We start from the raw sequence: 16,185 nt of genomic DNA on the forward strand, positions 1-16,185 counted from the left end.
GGCGCGCCCCTACCTCGTGGCCTCCCTGTTGGTTGCTTGACGTAGGGTCCAAGTCTCCTGGATCTTGTTCGTTCCAAAAATCACGTTCCTGAAGGTTTCATTCCGTTTGGACTCCGTTTGATATTCCTTTTCTTCGAAACCCTAAAATAGGCAAAAAAACAACAATTCTGGGCTCGGCCTCCTGTTAATAGGTTAGTCCCAAAAATAATATAAAAGTGGAAAATAAAGCCCAATAATGTCCAAAATAGTAGATAATATAGCATGGAGTAATCAAAAATTATAGATACGTTGGAGACGTATCAAGCATCCCCAAGCTTAATTCCTGCTTGTCCTCGAGTAGGTAAATGATAAAAACAATTTTTTTGATGTGGAATACTACTTGGCATAATTTTAATGTAATTCTTCTTAATTGTGGTATGAATATTCAGATCCGAAAGATTCAAGACGAAAGTTTAATATTGACATAAAAATAGTAATACTTCAAGCATACTAACAAAGCAATTATGTCTTCTCAAAATAACAAGGCTAAAGAAAGTTATCCCTACAAAATCATATAGTCTGGCTATGCTCTATCTTCACCACACAAAGTATTTAAATCATGCACAACCCCGATGACAAGCCAAGCAATTGTTTCATACTTTTGACATTCTCAAAACTTTTTCAATCTTCACGCAATATATGAGCGTGAGCCATGGACATAGCACTTTAGGTGGAGTAGAATGGTGGTTGTGGAGAAGATAGTCTCACATCAACTAGGCGTATCAACGGGCTATGGAGTTGCCCATCAATAGATATCAATGTGAGTGAGTAGGGATTGCCATGCAACAGATGCACTAGAGCTATAAGTATATGAAAGCTCAAAAAGAAACTAAGTGGGTGTGCATCCAACTTGCTTGCTCACGAAGACCTAGGACATTTTGAGGAAGACCATCATTGGAATATGCAAGCCAAGTTCTATAATGAAAAATTCCCACTAGTATATGAAAGTGATAACATAGGAGACTCTCTATTATGAAGATCATGGTGATACTTTGAAGCACAAGTGTGGTAAAAGGATAGTAGCATTGTCCCTTCTCTCTTTTTCTCTCATTTTTTATTTGGGCCTTCTCTTTTTATGGCCTCTTTTTATTTTTTTGTCCGAAGTCTCATCCCGACTTGTGGGGGAATCATAGTCTCCATCATCCTTTCCTCACTGGGACAATGCTCTAATAATGATGATCATCACACTTTTATTTTCTTACAACTTAAGAATTACATCTCGATACTTAGAACAAGATATGACTCTATGTGAATGCCTCCGGCGGTGTACCGGGAAATGCAATGACTCAAGAGTGACATGTATGAAAGAATTATGAATGGTGGCTTTGCCACAAATACAATGTCAACTACATGATCATGCAAAGCAATATGACAATGATGGAGCGTGTCATAGTAAACGGAACGGTGGAAAGTTGCATGGCAATATATCTCGGAATGGCTATGGAAATTCCATGATAGGTAGGTATGGTGGCTGTTTTGAGGAAGGTATATGGTGGGTGTATGATACTGGCGAAAGGTGCGCGGTATTAGAGAGGCTAGCAATGGTGGAAGGGTGAGAGTGCGTATAATCCATGGACTCAACATTAGTCATAAAAAACTCATATACTTATTGCAAAAATCTACAAGTTATCAAAGCAAAGTATTACGCGCATGCTCCTAGGGGGATAGATTGGTAGGAAAAGACAATCGCTCGTCCTCGACCGCCACTCATAAGGAAGACAATCAATAAATAAATCATGCTCCGACTCCATCACATAACGGTTCACCATACGTGCATGCTACGGGAATCACAAACTTTAACACAAGTATTTCTCAAACTCACAACTACTCAACTAGCATGACTCTAATATCACCATCTCCATATCTCAAAAAAATTATCAAGTATCAAACTTCTCATAGTATTCAACACACTCATAAGAGAATTTTATTATTAATCTTGTATGCCTAGCATATTAGGATTATTTAAGCAAATTACCATGATATTTAAGACTCTCAAAATAATCTAAGTGAAGCATGAGAGATCAATAGTTTCTATAAAACAAATCCACCACCGTGCTCTAAAAGATATAAGCGAAGCACTAGAGCAAAACTATAAAACTCAAAAGATATAAGTGAAGCACATAGAGTATTCTAATAATTTCCGAATCATGTGTGTCTCTCTCAAAAGGTGTGTACAGCAAGGATGATTGTGGTAAACTAAAAAAAATAAAGAGTCAAGTCATACAAGACGCTCCAAGCAAAACACATATCATGTGGTGAATAAAAATATAGCTCCAAGTAAAGTTACCGATAGAAGTAGACGAAAGAGGGGATGCCTTCCGGGGCATCCCCAAGCTTTGGCTTTTAAGTGTACTTAGATTATCTTGGGGGTTCCATGGGAATCCCCAAGCTTAGGCTCTTTCCACTCCTTGTTCCATAATCCATCAAATCTTTACCCAAAACTTGAAAAGTTCACAACACAAAACTTAAGGTAGAAAATCTAGTGAGCTCCGTTAGCGAAAGAAAACAAAAGACCACTTCAAGGTACTGTAATGAACTCATTATTTCTTTATATTGGTGTTAAAACTACTATATTCCAACTTCTCTATGGTTTATAAACTATTTTACTAGCCATAGATTCATCAAAATATGCAAACAACACACGAAAAACAGAATCTGTCAAAAATAGAACAGTCTGTAGTAATCTGTAGCTAGCGCAAGATCTGGAACCCCAAAAATTCTAAAATAAATTGCTGGAAGTGAGGAATTTATATATTAATAATATTAAAAATAATTAACTAAATAGAACTTTCTAAATAAAAATGGCAGCAGTTCTCGTGAGCGCTAAAGTTTCTGTTTTTTACAGCAAGATTAACAAGACTTTTCCCAAGTCTTCCCAACGGTTCTACTTGGCACAAACACTAATTGAACACAAAAAACACAACCAAAACATAGGCTAGATAAATTATTTATTACTAAACAGGAGCAAAAAGCAAGGAATAAAAATAAAATTGGGTTGCCTCCCAACAAGCGTTATCGTTTAACGCCCCTAGCTAGGCATAAAAAGCAAGGATAGATCTAGGTATTGCCATCTTTGGTAGGCAATCCATAAGTGGCTCTCATAATAGATTCATAAGGTAATTTAATTTTCTTTCTAGGGAAGTGTTCCATGCCTTTCCTTAACGGAAATTGGAATCTAATATTTCCTTCCTTCATATCAATAATTGCACCAATCATTCTAAGGAAAGGTCTACCAAGAATAATAGGACATGAAGGATTGCAATCTATATCAAGAACGATAAAATCTACGGGCACATAATTCCTATTTGCAACAATAAGAACATCATTAATTCTTCCCATTGGTTTCTTAATAGTGGAATCTGTGCTACCTCTTGAGCACTGCGTTGGTTTTTCCCCGAAGAGGAAGGGATGATGCAGCAAAGTAGCATAAGTATTTCCCAGTAGGATGCTACGCGCGAGTCCCTTGTACCTGCACAAAAGAAATAAATCCTCGCAACCAACACGAATAGGGGTTGTCAATCCCTACACGGCCACTTATGAGAGTGAGATTAGATAGATATGATTAGATAATATTTTTGGTATTTTTGTGATAAAGATGCAAAGTAAAATAAAGGCAAAGTAAAAGGCAAAGGAAATAAGTAAGTAGTATGAAATTAATATTATAAAGATAGACCCGGGGGCCATAGGTTTCACTAGTGGCTTCTCTCGAGAGCATAAGTATTCTACGGTGGGTGAACAAATTACTGTTGAGCAATTGACAGAATTGAGCATAGTTATGAGAATATCTAGGTATGATCATGCATATAGGCATCACATCCGAGACAAGTAGACCGACTCCTGCCTGCATCTACTACTATTACTCCACTCATCGACCGCTATCCAGCATGCATCTAGAGTATTAAGTTAAAAATAGAGTAACGCCTTAAGGAAGATGACATGATGTAGAGGGATAAACTCATGCAATATGATGAAAACCCCATCTTGTTATCCTCGATGGCAACAATACAATACGTGCCTTGCTACCCCTACTGTCACTGGGAAAGGACACCGCAAGATTGAACCCAAAGCTAAGAACTTCTCCCATTGCAAGAAAGATCAATCTAGTAGGCCAAACCAAACTGATAATTCGAAGAGACTTGCAAAGATAACCAATCATACATAAAAGAATTCAGAGAAGATTCAAATATTATTCATAGATAGACTTGATCATAAACCCACAATTCATCGATCTCAACAAACACACCGCAAAAAGAAGATTACATCGAATAGTTATCCACAAGAGAGGGGGAGAACATTGTATTGAGATCCAAAAAGAGAGAAGAAGCCATCTAACTACTAACTATGGACCCGTAGGTCTGAGGTAAACTACTCACACTTCATCTGAAGGGCTATGGTGTTGATGTAGAAGCCTTCCGTGATCGATGCCCCCTCCGGCGGAGCTCCGGAACAGGCCCCAAGATAGGATCTCGTGGATACAGAAAGTTGTGGCGGTGGAATTAGGTTTTTGGCTCCGTATCTAATCGTTTGGGGGTACGTAGGTATATATAGGAGGAAGGAGTACGTCGGTGGAGCAACAGGGGGCCACGAGGGTGGAGGGCGCGCCTGGGGGGGGGGGGAGGCGCTGCTACCTCTTGAGCACTACGTTGGTTTTCCCCGAAGAGGAAGGGATGATGCAGCAAAGTAGCGTAAGTATTTCCCTTAGTTTTTGAGAACCAAGGTATCAATCCAGTAAGAGGCTACGCGCGAGTCCCTCGCACCTGCACAAAACAAATAAATCCTCACAACCAACGCAAATAGGGATTGTCAATCCCTATAGGGCCACTTACGAGAGTGAGATCTAATAGATATTATAAGATAATTTTTTTTGGTATTTTTATGATAAAAGATGCAAAGTAAAATAAAGGCAAAGTAAATAGCAAAGGAAATAACTAAGTAGTAGGAGATTAAGATGATAAAGATAGACCCGGGGGCCATAGGTTTCACTAGTGGCTTCTCTCAAGAGCATAAGTATTCTACGATGGGTGAACAAATTACTGTTGAGCAATTGACAGAATTGAGCATAGTTATGAGAATATCTAGGTATGATCATGTATATAGGCATCACGTCCGAGACAAGTAGACCGACTCCTGCCTGCATCTACTACTATTACTCCACTCATCGACCGCTATCCAGCATGCATCTAGAGTATTAAGTTAAAAACAGAGTAATGCCTTAAGCAAGATGACATGATGTAGAGGGATAGACTCATGAAATATGAAGAAAACCCCATCTTGTTATCCTCGATGGCAACAATACAATACATGCCTTGCTGCCCTTACTGTCACTGGGAAAGGACACCGCAAGATTGAACCCAAAGCTAAGCACTTCTCCTATTGCAAGAAAGATCAATCGAGTAGGCCAAACCAAACTGATAATTCGAAGAAACTTGCAAAGATAACTAATCATACATAAAAGAATTCAGAGAAGATTCAAATATTATTCATAGATAGACTTGATCATAAACCCACAATTCATCGGTCTCAACAAACACACCGCAAAAAGAAGATTACATCGAATAGATCTCCACAAGATAGGGGAGAACATTGTATTGAGATCCAAAAAGAGAGAAGAAGCCATCTAGCTACTAACTATGGACCCATAGGTCTGAGATGAACTACTCACACTTCATCGGAGGGGCTATGGTGTTGATGTAGAAGCCCTCCGTGATCGATGCCCCCTCCGACGGAGCTCCGGAACAGGCCCCAAGATGGGATCTCGTGGATACAGAAAGTTACGGCGGTGGAATTAGGGTTTTGACTCTGTATCTGATCATTTGGGGGTACGTGGATATATATAGGAGGAAGGAGTACATCGGGGGAGCAACAGGGGGGGCACGAGGGTGGAGGGCGCGCCTGGTGGGGGTGGGCGCACCCCCTACCTCGTGGCCTCCTATTTCCTTTCTTGACGTAGGGTCCAAGTCTCTCTGATCTTATTCGTTGAGAAAATCACGTTCCCAAAGGTTTCATTACGTTTGGACTCCGTTTGATATTCCTTTTCTTCAAAACCCTAAAATAGGCAAAAAAAACAGCAATTCTGGGCTGGGCCTCTGGTTAATAGGTTAGTCCCAAAAATAATATAAAAGTGGATAATAAACCAATAATGTCCAAAACAGTAGATAATATAGCATGGAGCAATCAAAAATTATAGATACGTTGGAGACTTATCAAGCATCCCCAAGCTTAATTCCTGCTCGTCCTCGAGTAGGTAAATGATAAAAACATATTTTTTGATGCGGAGTGCTACTTGGCATAATTTTAATGTAAATCTTCTTAATTGTGGTATGAATATTCAGATCCGAAAGATTCAAGACAAAAGTTTAATATTGACATAAAAATAGTAATACTTCAAGCATACTAACAAAGCAATTATGTCTTCTCAAAATAACATGGCTAAAGAAAGTTATCCCTACAAAATCATATAGTCTGGCTATGCTCTATCTTCACCACACAAAATATTTAAATCATGCACAACCCCGATGACAAGCCAAGCAATTGTTTCATACTTTTGACATTCTTGAAACTTTTTCAATCTTCACGCAATACATGAGCGTGAGCCATGGATATATCACTATAGGTGGAATAGAGTGGTCGTTTTGGAGAAGACAAAAAGGGAGAAGATAGTCTCACATCAACTAGGCATATCAACGGGCTATGGTGATGCCCATCATTAGATATCAATGTGAGTGAGTAGGGATTGCCATGCAACGGATGCACTAGAGCTATAAGTATGTGAAAGCTCAAAAAGAAACTAAGTGGGTGTGCATCCAACTTGCTTGCTCATGAAGATCTAGGGAATTCTGAGGAAGCCCATCATTGGAATATACAAGCCAAGTTCTATAATGAAAAGTTCCCACTAGTATATGAAAGTGATAACATGAGAGACTCTCTACTATGAAGATCATGGTGCTACTTCGAAGCACAAGTGTGGTAAAAGGGTAGTAACATTGTCCCTTCTCTCTTTTTCTCTCATTTCTTTATCTGGGCCTTTTTTATGGCCTCTTTTGTTTCTCTTTTTTTTTATTTTTCGTCCGGAGTCTCATCCCGACTTGTGGGGGAATCATAGTCTCCATCACCCTTTCCTCACTGGGACAATGCTCTAATAATGATGATCACCGCACTTTTATTTTTCTTACAACTCAACAATTACAACTCGAAACTTAGAACAAAATATGACTCTATATGAATTTCTCCGGCGGTGTACGGGGATATGCAATGACTCATGAGTGACATGTATGAAAGAATTATGAACGGTGGCTTTGCCACAAATACGATGTCGACTACATGATCATGGTAAGCAATATGACAATGATGGAGTGTGTCATAATAAATGGAACGGTGGAAAGTTGCATGGCAATATATCTCGGAATGGCTATGGAAATGCCATAATAGGTAGGTATGGTGGCTGTTTTTAGGAAGGTATATGGCGGGTGTATGATACTGGCGAAAGGTGCGCGGTATTAGAGAGGCTAGCAAAGGTGGAAGGGTGAGAAAAGCACGTATAATCCATGGACTCAACATTGGTCATAAAGAACTCATATACTTATTGCAAAAATCTACAAGTTATCAAAGCAAAGTATTACGCGCATGCTCCTAGGGGGATAGATTGGTAGGAAAAGACCATCGCTCGTCCCCGACCGCCACTCATAAAGAAGACAATCAATAAATAAATCATGCTCCGACTTCATCACATAACGGTTCACCATATGTGCATGCCACGGGAATCACAAACTTTAACACAAGTATTTCTCAAATTCACAACTACTCAAATAGCATGACTTTAATATCACCATCTCCATATCTCAAAACAATTATCAAGTATGAGACTCATCATAGTATTCAACACACTCATAAGAAAGTTTTATTATTAATCTTGTATACCAAGCATATTAGGATTCTAAGAAAATTACCATGCTATTAAGACTCTCAAAATAATTTAAGTGAAGCATGAGAGATTAATAGTTTCTATAAAACAAATCCACTACCGTGCTCTAAAAGATATAAGTGAAGTACTAGAGCAAAATTATATAACTCAAAAGATATAAGTGAAGCACATAGAGTATTTTAACAAATTTCAAATCATGTATGGCTCTCTCAAAAGGTGTGTACAGCAAGTATGATTGTGGTAAACTAAAAATTAAGACTCAAATCATACAAGACACTCCAAGCAAAACACATATCATGTGGCGAATAAAAATATAGCTCCAAGTAAAGTTACCGATAGAAGTAGATGAAAGAGGGGATGCCTTCCGGGGCATCCCCAAGATTTGGCTTTTAGGTGTCCTTAGATTATCTTGGGGGTGCCATGGGCATCCCCAAGCTTAGGCTCTTGCCACTCCTTGTTCCATAATCCATCAAATCTTTACCCAAAACTTGAAAACTTCACAACACAAAACTTCAGGTAGAAAATCTCGTGAGCTCCGTTAGCGAAAGAAAACAAAAGACCACTTAAAGGTACTGTAATGAACTCATTATTTATTTATATTGGTGTTAAAACTACTGTATTCTAACTTCTCTATGGTTTATAAACTATTTTACTAGCCATAGATTCATCAAAATAAGCAAACAACACACGAAAAACAGAATCTGTCAAAAACAGAACAGTCTGTAGTAATCTTTAGCTAGCGCAAGATCTGGAACCCCAAAAGTTCTAAAATAAATTGATGGACGTGAGGAATTTATATATTAATCATCTGCAAAATGAATTAACTAAATAACACTTTCAAAATAAAAATGGCAGCAGTTCTCGTGAGCGCTAAAGTTTCTGTTTTTTACAGCAAGTTCAACAAGACTTTCCCCAAGTCTCCCCAACGGTTCTACTTGACACAAACACTAATTAAACACAATAACACAACCAAAACATAGGCTAGATAAATTATTTATTACTAAACAGGAGCAAAAATCAAGAAATAAAAATAAAAATTGGGTTGCCTCCCAACAAGCGCTATCGTTTAACGCCCCTAGCTAGGCATAACAATCAAGAATAGATCTAGGTATTGCCATCTTTGGTAGGCAATCCATAAGTGGCTCTCATAATAGATTCATAAGATAATTTAATTTTCTTTCTAGGAAAGTGTTCCATGCCTTTTCTTAATGGAAATTGGAATCTAATATTTCCTTCCTTCATATCAATAATTGCACCAATCGTTCTAAGGAAAGGTCTCCCAAGAATAATAGGACATGAAGGATTGCAATCTATGTCAAGAACAATAAAATCTACGGGCACATAATTCCTATTTGCAACAATAAGAACATCATTAATTCTTCCCATAGGTTTCTTAATAGTGGAATCCGCAAGGTGCAAGTTTAGAGAGCAATCATCAAAATCACGGAAACCTAACAAATCAAACGAAGTCTTTGGAATCATGGAAACACTAGCACCCAAATCACATAAAGCATAGCATTAATGATCTTTAATTTTAATTTTAATAGTTGGTTCACACTCATCATAAAGTTTTCTAGGGATAGAAACTTCCAATTCAAGTTTTTCTTCATAAGTTGCATCAAGGCATCAACGATATGTTTAGTAAACGCTTTATTTTGACTATAAGCGTGAGGAGAATTTAGCACGGATTGCAACAAGGAAATACAATCAATCAAAGAGAAATTTTCATAGTTAAATTCCTTGAAATCCATAATAGTGGGTTTAGCAACATCTAGGGTTTTAATTTCTTCAATCCCACTTTTATCAAATTTAGCATCAAGATCAACAAATTCCGAATTCTTAGAACGCCTTCTAGGTAAAGGTGGATCATATTCAGTCCCATCATTATCAAGATTCATATTGCAAAACAAAGATTTAATAGGGGACACATCAATAACTTTTAGATCTTCATCTTTATTTTCATAGGAACTAAAAGAACACGCTCTTATAAATGCATCTTTCTTAGCACGCATCATAGCGGTTCTTTCTTTGCACTTATCAATGGAAATTCTCATGGCTTTGAGAGACTCATTGATATCATACTTAGGTGGAATAGACCTAAGTTTCAAAGAATCAACATTAAGAGAAATGCTATCAACGTTTGAGGGAGTCATGGATTAGGGGATCTCCGGACAGCCGGACTATAACCTTTGGCTGGACTGTTGGACTATGAAGATACAAGATTGAAGACTACGTCCCGTGTCCGGATGGGACTTTCCTTGGCGTGGAAGGCAAGCTTGGCAATACGGATATGTAGATCTCCTCCCATTGTAACCAACTCTGTGTAACCCTAGCCCTCTCCGGTGTCTATATAAACCGGAGGGTTTTAGTCCATAGGACGAACAAAAATCATACCATAGGCTAGCTTCTAGGGTTTAGCCTCTCTGATCTCGTGGTAGATCTACTCTTGTACTACCCATATCATCAATATTAATCAAGCAGGACGTAGGGTTTTACCTCCATCAAGAGGGCCCGAACCTGGGTAAAACATTGTGTCCCCTGCCTCTTGTTACCATCCAGCCTAGACGCACAGTTCGGGACCCCCTACCCGAGATCCGCCGGTTTTGACACCGACATTGGTGCTTTCATTGAGAGTGCCTCTGTGTCGTCGCCGTTAGGCTTGACGGCTCCTACTATCATCGATAGGGATGCAGTCCAGGGTGAGACTTTTCTCCCCAGACAGATCTTCGTCTTCGGCGGCTTTGCACTGCGGGCCAATTCGCTTGGCCATCTGGAGCAGATTGAAAGTTACGCCCCTGGCCACCAGGTCAGGTTTGGAAGCTTAAACTACACGGCCGATATCCGTGGAGACTTGATCTTCGACGGATTCGAGTCTCTGCCTTGTGCGTCATGCGGTCACGATGAGTGCGATTTAGCTCTACCATCGGACAGTGTCCAGGAGATTGCATAGGCAGCCGCTCCGACCCTCAATTTGGAGCCAGGTGCACCTTCCACGGACGGGTGGATGGACCCCGCCATGGAGGCCTTACCCTCAGCGGAGATTGAGCCAAACATCGACCTTACCTTGCACGAGAGCCGTGCCGTTAAACTGCCGGATCCTTCTCCGGCCAAGGACTCCGAACCGCCTGCGCCCGTTCCTATCAAATCCGATTGGGCGCCGATCATGGAGTTTACCTCCGCGGGTATTTTTCAGCACTCGCCCTTTGGCGACATACTGAACTCATTAAGGTCTCTCTCCTTGTCAGTAGAATCCTGGCCGAACTATGTCCGGCAGGACTGGAATGCGGACGATGAAGAAATTCGAGGCCCACCCACCACCCACTTAGTAGCCACTGACTACACCACGCACCAGAATTCCCTACCGACGTTTGTTGGGAAAAAATCAGTATTGCCAACTGATAATCTACCAGGAAAATTTCTAACGGACTGTGGGTCGGGAAACCGCTATGCAGTGACACACTGTCGGTCAGGAATGCTACAACGTATATCATCCAATAGTCGGTCGGGAATTCTTTTATTGCCCACCGACCATCGGTCGGCAAATAACCCCGACCAATAATCGGATGCTTAATGGGCCTCACGCGCGAAAAACCAAATTTCTAGCTCCAATAACCAGCCCAACCTGCGAACATTCCCCCCCCCCACCCCCACCCTCACACCCAAAGTCAATACTAGCTCCTCCATCCGTTCCCCTCGCACCGCAGGCAGCCAAATCCGTAGCTCTTCGTCCCACGCACGCCGCCATGCCTCACGCCGGTCGATCCCACGCCGTCCCACCGCCGCCCACGCCGCCCGGAGCTGCCGTCGGTCTATTCCCACGCCGCCCTGCCTCTGACCCCATGCCGCCCTCCCTCTACCGCGCCGCTCCAGCGCCGCCCATCGCCGTCCGGCCTCTCCATCCCCGGCCCGACGCGCTCGTGCTCTCTCTTCGGATGGCCCCCTCTCTCCTCAGCTACATCCAGCACAGCTGCCGCCTCCTCCCTGGCCCGACCTCCCCCATCTCCACCATGAAGGTACACGCAGCGGCGGCGGCGAGCTGGATCTGGGCAGCATGCTGTTGGGCAAGGGCATTGATACGACTGAGGTACAGCTCTTCCCTCTCGTCCTTGCCTCCCTCCTTCTATCCCTCTCTCCCCTGGAGGCGTATTGCGAAGGTGGGCTGGCGGGGAAAAGAGTGCTCCGCCGGTGGGGAATGGGGAGCTCCGCCGGTGGGGAGCGAGTAGATGTTCCAGTGGACAAGGCACCTCATGCTTTTTTTCTTCACCGGTTCTCTGTTTTGCCGTGTACTGCTGCTAGTTAGTCTAATTGTGAGAAGTTGAGGTTTATGAGAAGTATTGTGGTAGCAATACAAACTGATTTTAGAAGTTCAGCAGTTGTGTGCAAATTATGTTTGTTTCCATTGCAAATTTTGTGGTAGCTATATGTATTAATCTTTTGTTTGTTTCCATTGGTCATTTTGTTCACCTTTCACTAAGAGTCATGTTTTCGGTTTTGCCCTTCTTACGCTTTTGTCCAAGATAGATTATTTTTTGCTATACCAAGAAGTTCCTTAGATTTGTTTTTGTTTTGTGCTTAGTCTGCCATGATGTTCTTAGTCTGCCACCATGTTTACTATCTCTTTGTGCTTCAGAAGCGGATTGTTCACATGTAAAAACTTTCCTTTTACATAAGATGATTGTTCAAGTGCGAAGCTAAGCTACCACAGATTAATAAAAGTGATATAGGCAAAAGCACGTGTGAGTGTTGCCAATGGAGGCATTGGTTCGCTAGGACAGATATAGATAGATTAGTTCATAAAGCAAGTGATACTGAATATTAAAAAAAAGGGTTGTGTACGATCTTCTAATGTGTTGTTTTATCAGCGATGTACTCATACAGTGTGTCTTTTGTTGGAGGAAAAATGGCAAGTGGAAACGAAAAAGATAGAGATGGTGCGGTCATGGAGGAGGAACAACTGGAAGTGGTAGAGTATGAACTACAGAGAAGTAGGATCATTGAGGAAAATGATAAAGGGTTGGTAGCGGCACGAGCAACAAGAGCCTCGATGCAGAAAGATATGGAAGCAAACCAAGCCCAAAAAAGAAAAGAAAGGTACGTAGCTTCCATCGGAATCATTTTCTACCTGAAGGAAGCAAATGTAGCTTTCCGCACTAACCTATATATATATATATATATATATATATATATATATATATATATATATATATATAGGTAAAATGTCTGTAGACTAATGTCACTTGCTAGAATTGTTGTATGACTATGATAATTTTCTTGCATGAAGCGATTACTCGTGAGCTTGATGCTGAAGGTAGTCAAAAGAAAGGTGGAAGGAAAATTACTTAAAAGGCTAACATATATGCAAGGCTGCATCAACCCAAAATCCATATTCCACTTAATGTGAATGGCCAGCCTGTTGGGCCAGATGCAACCGAATTTACCAATTTCATTGGTACTTTGGTCAGGAAACACAAAATGGAAGGATTGGAAGTAAGATTTAAAGAGGCACAAGTTTGATGTTGTGCTGACTGATGCAGAACTTATGAAAAGACATGACAGCAGAATTAGTGAAGCTGACTTGAAGACCCTTATTATTTATTGGAGATCTTCGGTATTTGAAGTAAGTCATCCTGCTGAATCAAAATTGTAGTATATCCATGCACATTTCAAAACAGTACTATATCCTTGCAACACACTCTGTTCTGGACATAAGTAAACAAATATGCATGTAATCATTCTCCTTTCATTTTTTCTTGTAGCACACTCTGTTCTGAACATAAATAGTCATGCATGTAATCCTTGCAAAACACTCTCCTTTCCTTTTGTGGCACTGAACTACATATGTTTTCCTCTGATGCATTTCTGAATATAATAGTCAGGCGCACTACAGTCTTTTCCACCCCAGTGAAAAGAAAGAAAGAAAACAAGTGGTCTTTTCTAGAAGAAAACTGTAGTTTTGAAAATACTTTGAGGTGTTTGGTCCAATTATATACCATGGTTTTACAAAGTGTATTATCCCCAATGTATCTATTGCTGCCACCAGGAAGATAGCAACATCCCTTTCAGCACCATTCAATTTGTGGCCACTACTGAAGAGTAAACTAAGATAGCTGAAATACTCTACTTCTCACATGGGTAGAAAACACTAGTAAGGTGTATCTCTAATACTTAGCTATATGGTACCAGTTCTCTAGAAAAAGAAGTTACATGACCACATAACTCTTTCTTGAGTTCAAGAAATAAAAATTACATAGCGTCAATTATGTCTTTTATGTCTCAGATTCTTTATATCTTACATATCTCTGATGGTGGAAAGACGACATTTGTTTATGTCATTATCGATAAGAAAACGTGAGAATATATCTTTTCTTCGTCATCATTGTCGAAAGACAGCTAGTACTTAGCTTCATGTAGTTATTAACTAGACGAGTGTAGTAGTCAACACATCTACAGCTACAACATTTATTATGTTCCTTGTTCTGCAACTCGACATGAATTATTTTCAGTTTCACCGTATAACACAAATCGTTTAGTGCGCAACACTTTTTTCACCCTGTGATATAAATCACGTGAAGATGGTCATGAAATGATTCAATCATCCAATTATTTCTCAAAAATTTGGGTCGCATCTCCTGGTCGATTTTGGTTATTCTTAGTTTGACACTTCCGTAAGGATCCCAAGTTTACAGGCTTGCAAATTGAATTTATTCACCTTAAAGTTAGCTGGCTGTATATTTACTTCAGTTTCTGTGTTTCATGCCTGATGCTCTTTACTGTCAAGTTGAACAGGTAGTACAATAGTAGTTACTAGTTAGTGGGAAGGAAGTTTCATCATCTTGCGTGTATATTAATTGAATGCTTTTTTGTCTTTCCAGGTTGCTGTCAGGTTGTGTAGGAAAGACAAAGAGGACCAAGAAGGAACCATGATGCTGTCAGTTTGCATGAACTAGATATCCACCGTAATGGAGCAAAACAATGCATCTTGTAGCTATCATATTGTAAAGCATATCTTGTGTAACAGAGCATGCATTGAATCGATGGACACGCATCTATGATTTTGTAAACCTATCTGGTGTTTCGGCCACTTAGACAAATGTTTCCTCTTATTTAGTTACCTTTATTATCGGAATTACTAGTGTTATTTTTGTTTGCTTCTGGTTTAATATTTTCAAAGTACACACATGTAACTTGATAGATATTGATGAGATATGTAACCTGATTGATGTTACTTTGACAAGGTAGTAAGCCAAATACCATTGGTAAAATGCATATGAACTGTTGGTCGGCAAAAAGAAGCACCGTCTTATAGTTGGTCGGGAAAGGTTCATGGTAGGGCTAACGAAAAGTTGGTCGGCAAAGCAAATACCATCAGATTGTTGGTCGGGAAAGGTTCATGGCAAAGCCATCGGAAAGTTGGTTGGCAAAGGTATTGCCATCGAACAGTCGGTCGGGGAAGGTTCATAACAGAAAATCGGTCGGGAAAGCTTCATGGCAGGGCCTACAAAATGTCGGTCGGTAATGTTTCCTATAGTCGTCCAACAGTCGGTCCGTAAAGATATGTCGGTTGGGAAAAGGCTTTCCCGTCTGGACTTTCCCCAACAGATCGTGTTGGTCGGCAATAGTCTTTCCCGACCGACTGTCTGTGGGCCCATGTTGTTTCCCCGACCAATCTGTTTGTTGGGGAAGTAGTGATGTGGTGTAGTGACTGTCAATGACTTAACCGACATGCTCGACTTTGACTCTGAAGACATCGACGGTATGGACGACAATGCGGGAGGCGAAGAGGAACCACCGCCCACATGGCACTGGACAACCACCTCATCATACGATATATACATGGTGGATACACCCAAAGAAGGCAATGGCGACGAGATAGCGGAAGATGACCCCTCCAAGAAGCAACCCAAGCGCCGACGTCAGCGGCGCCGCTCTAAGTCCCGCCAAAGCAAAAGTGGTGATACCGGCACAGGAGATAATAATACTCCGGATAGTGCCGAAGACAACAACAATCCCCTCCAGCAAGATTTAGAGCAGGAGAATGGAGGAGCCAGCGCTCCTGAGAGAGTGGCAGAGGGAGAAGAGGAGGATGATAATTACATGCCCCCCTCCGAAGACGAGGCAAGCCTCGGCGACGACGAATTCGTTGTGCCAGAGGATCCCGTCGAACAAGAGCGCTTCAAACACCGGCTTATAGCCACGACAAATAGCCTTAAGAAAAAGCAGCAGCA

The 16,185-nt window shown here is 40.8% G+C and overlaps 1 long non-coding RNA gene across 1 annotated transcript; it reads left to right on the plus strand.

The window, feature by feature from the left end:
- Positions 1 to 11,674: 11,674 nt before the first annotated feature.
- On the plus strand, positions 11,675 to 15,135 carry LOC119302991. Its single transcript, XR_005147806.1, has 3 exons — positions 11,675 to 13,051; positions 13,242 to 13,577; positions 14,833 to 15,135. It is a non-coding gene; the product is annotated as an uncharacterized LOC119302991 (long non-coding RNA).
- Positions 15,136 to 16,185: the final 1,050 nt, after the last annotated feature.

Source organism: Triticum dicoccoides, chromosome 5A (genome assembly GCF_002162155.2).
Source record: "Triticum dicoccoides isolate Atlit2015 ecotype Zavitan chromosome 5A, WEW_v2.0, whole genome shotgun sequence".
NCBI classification, from domain to species: Eukaryota; Viridiplantae; Streptophyta; class Magnoliopsida; order Poales; family Poaceae; genus Triticum; species Triticum dicoccoides.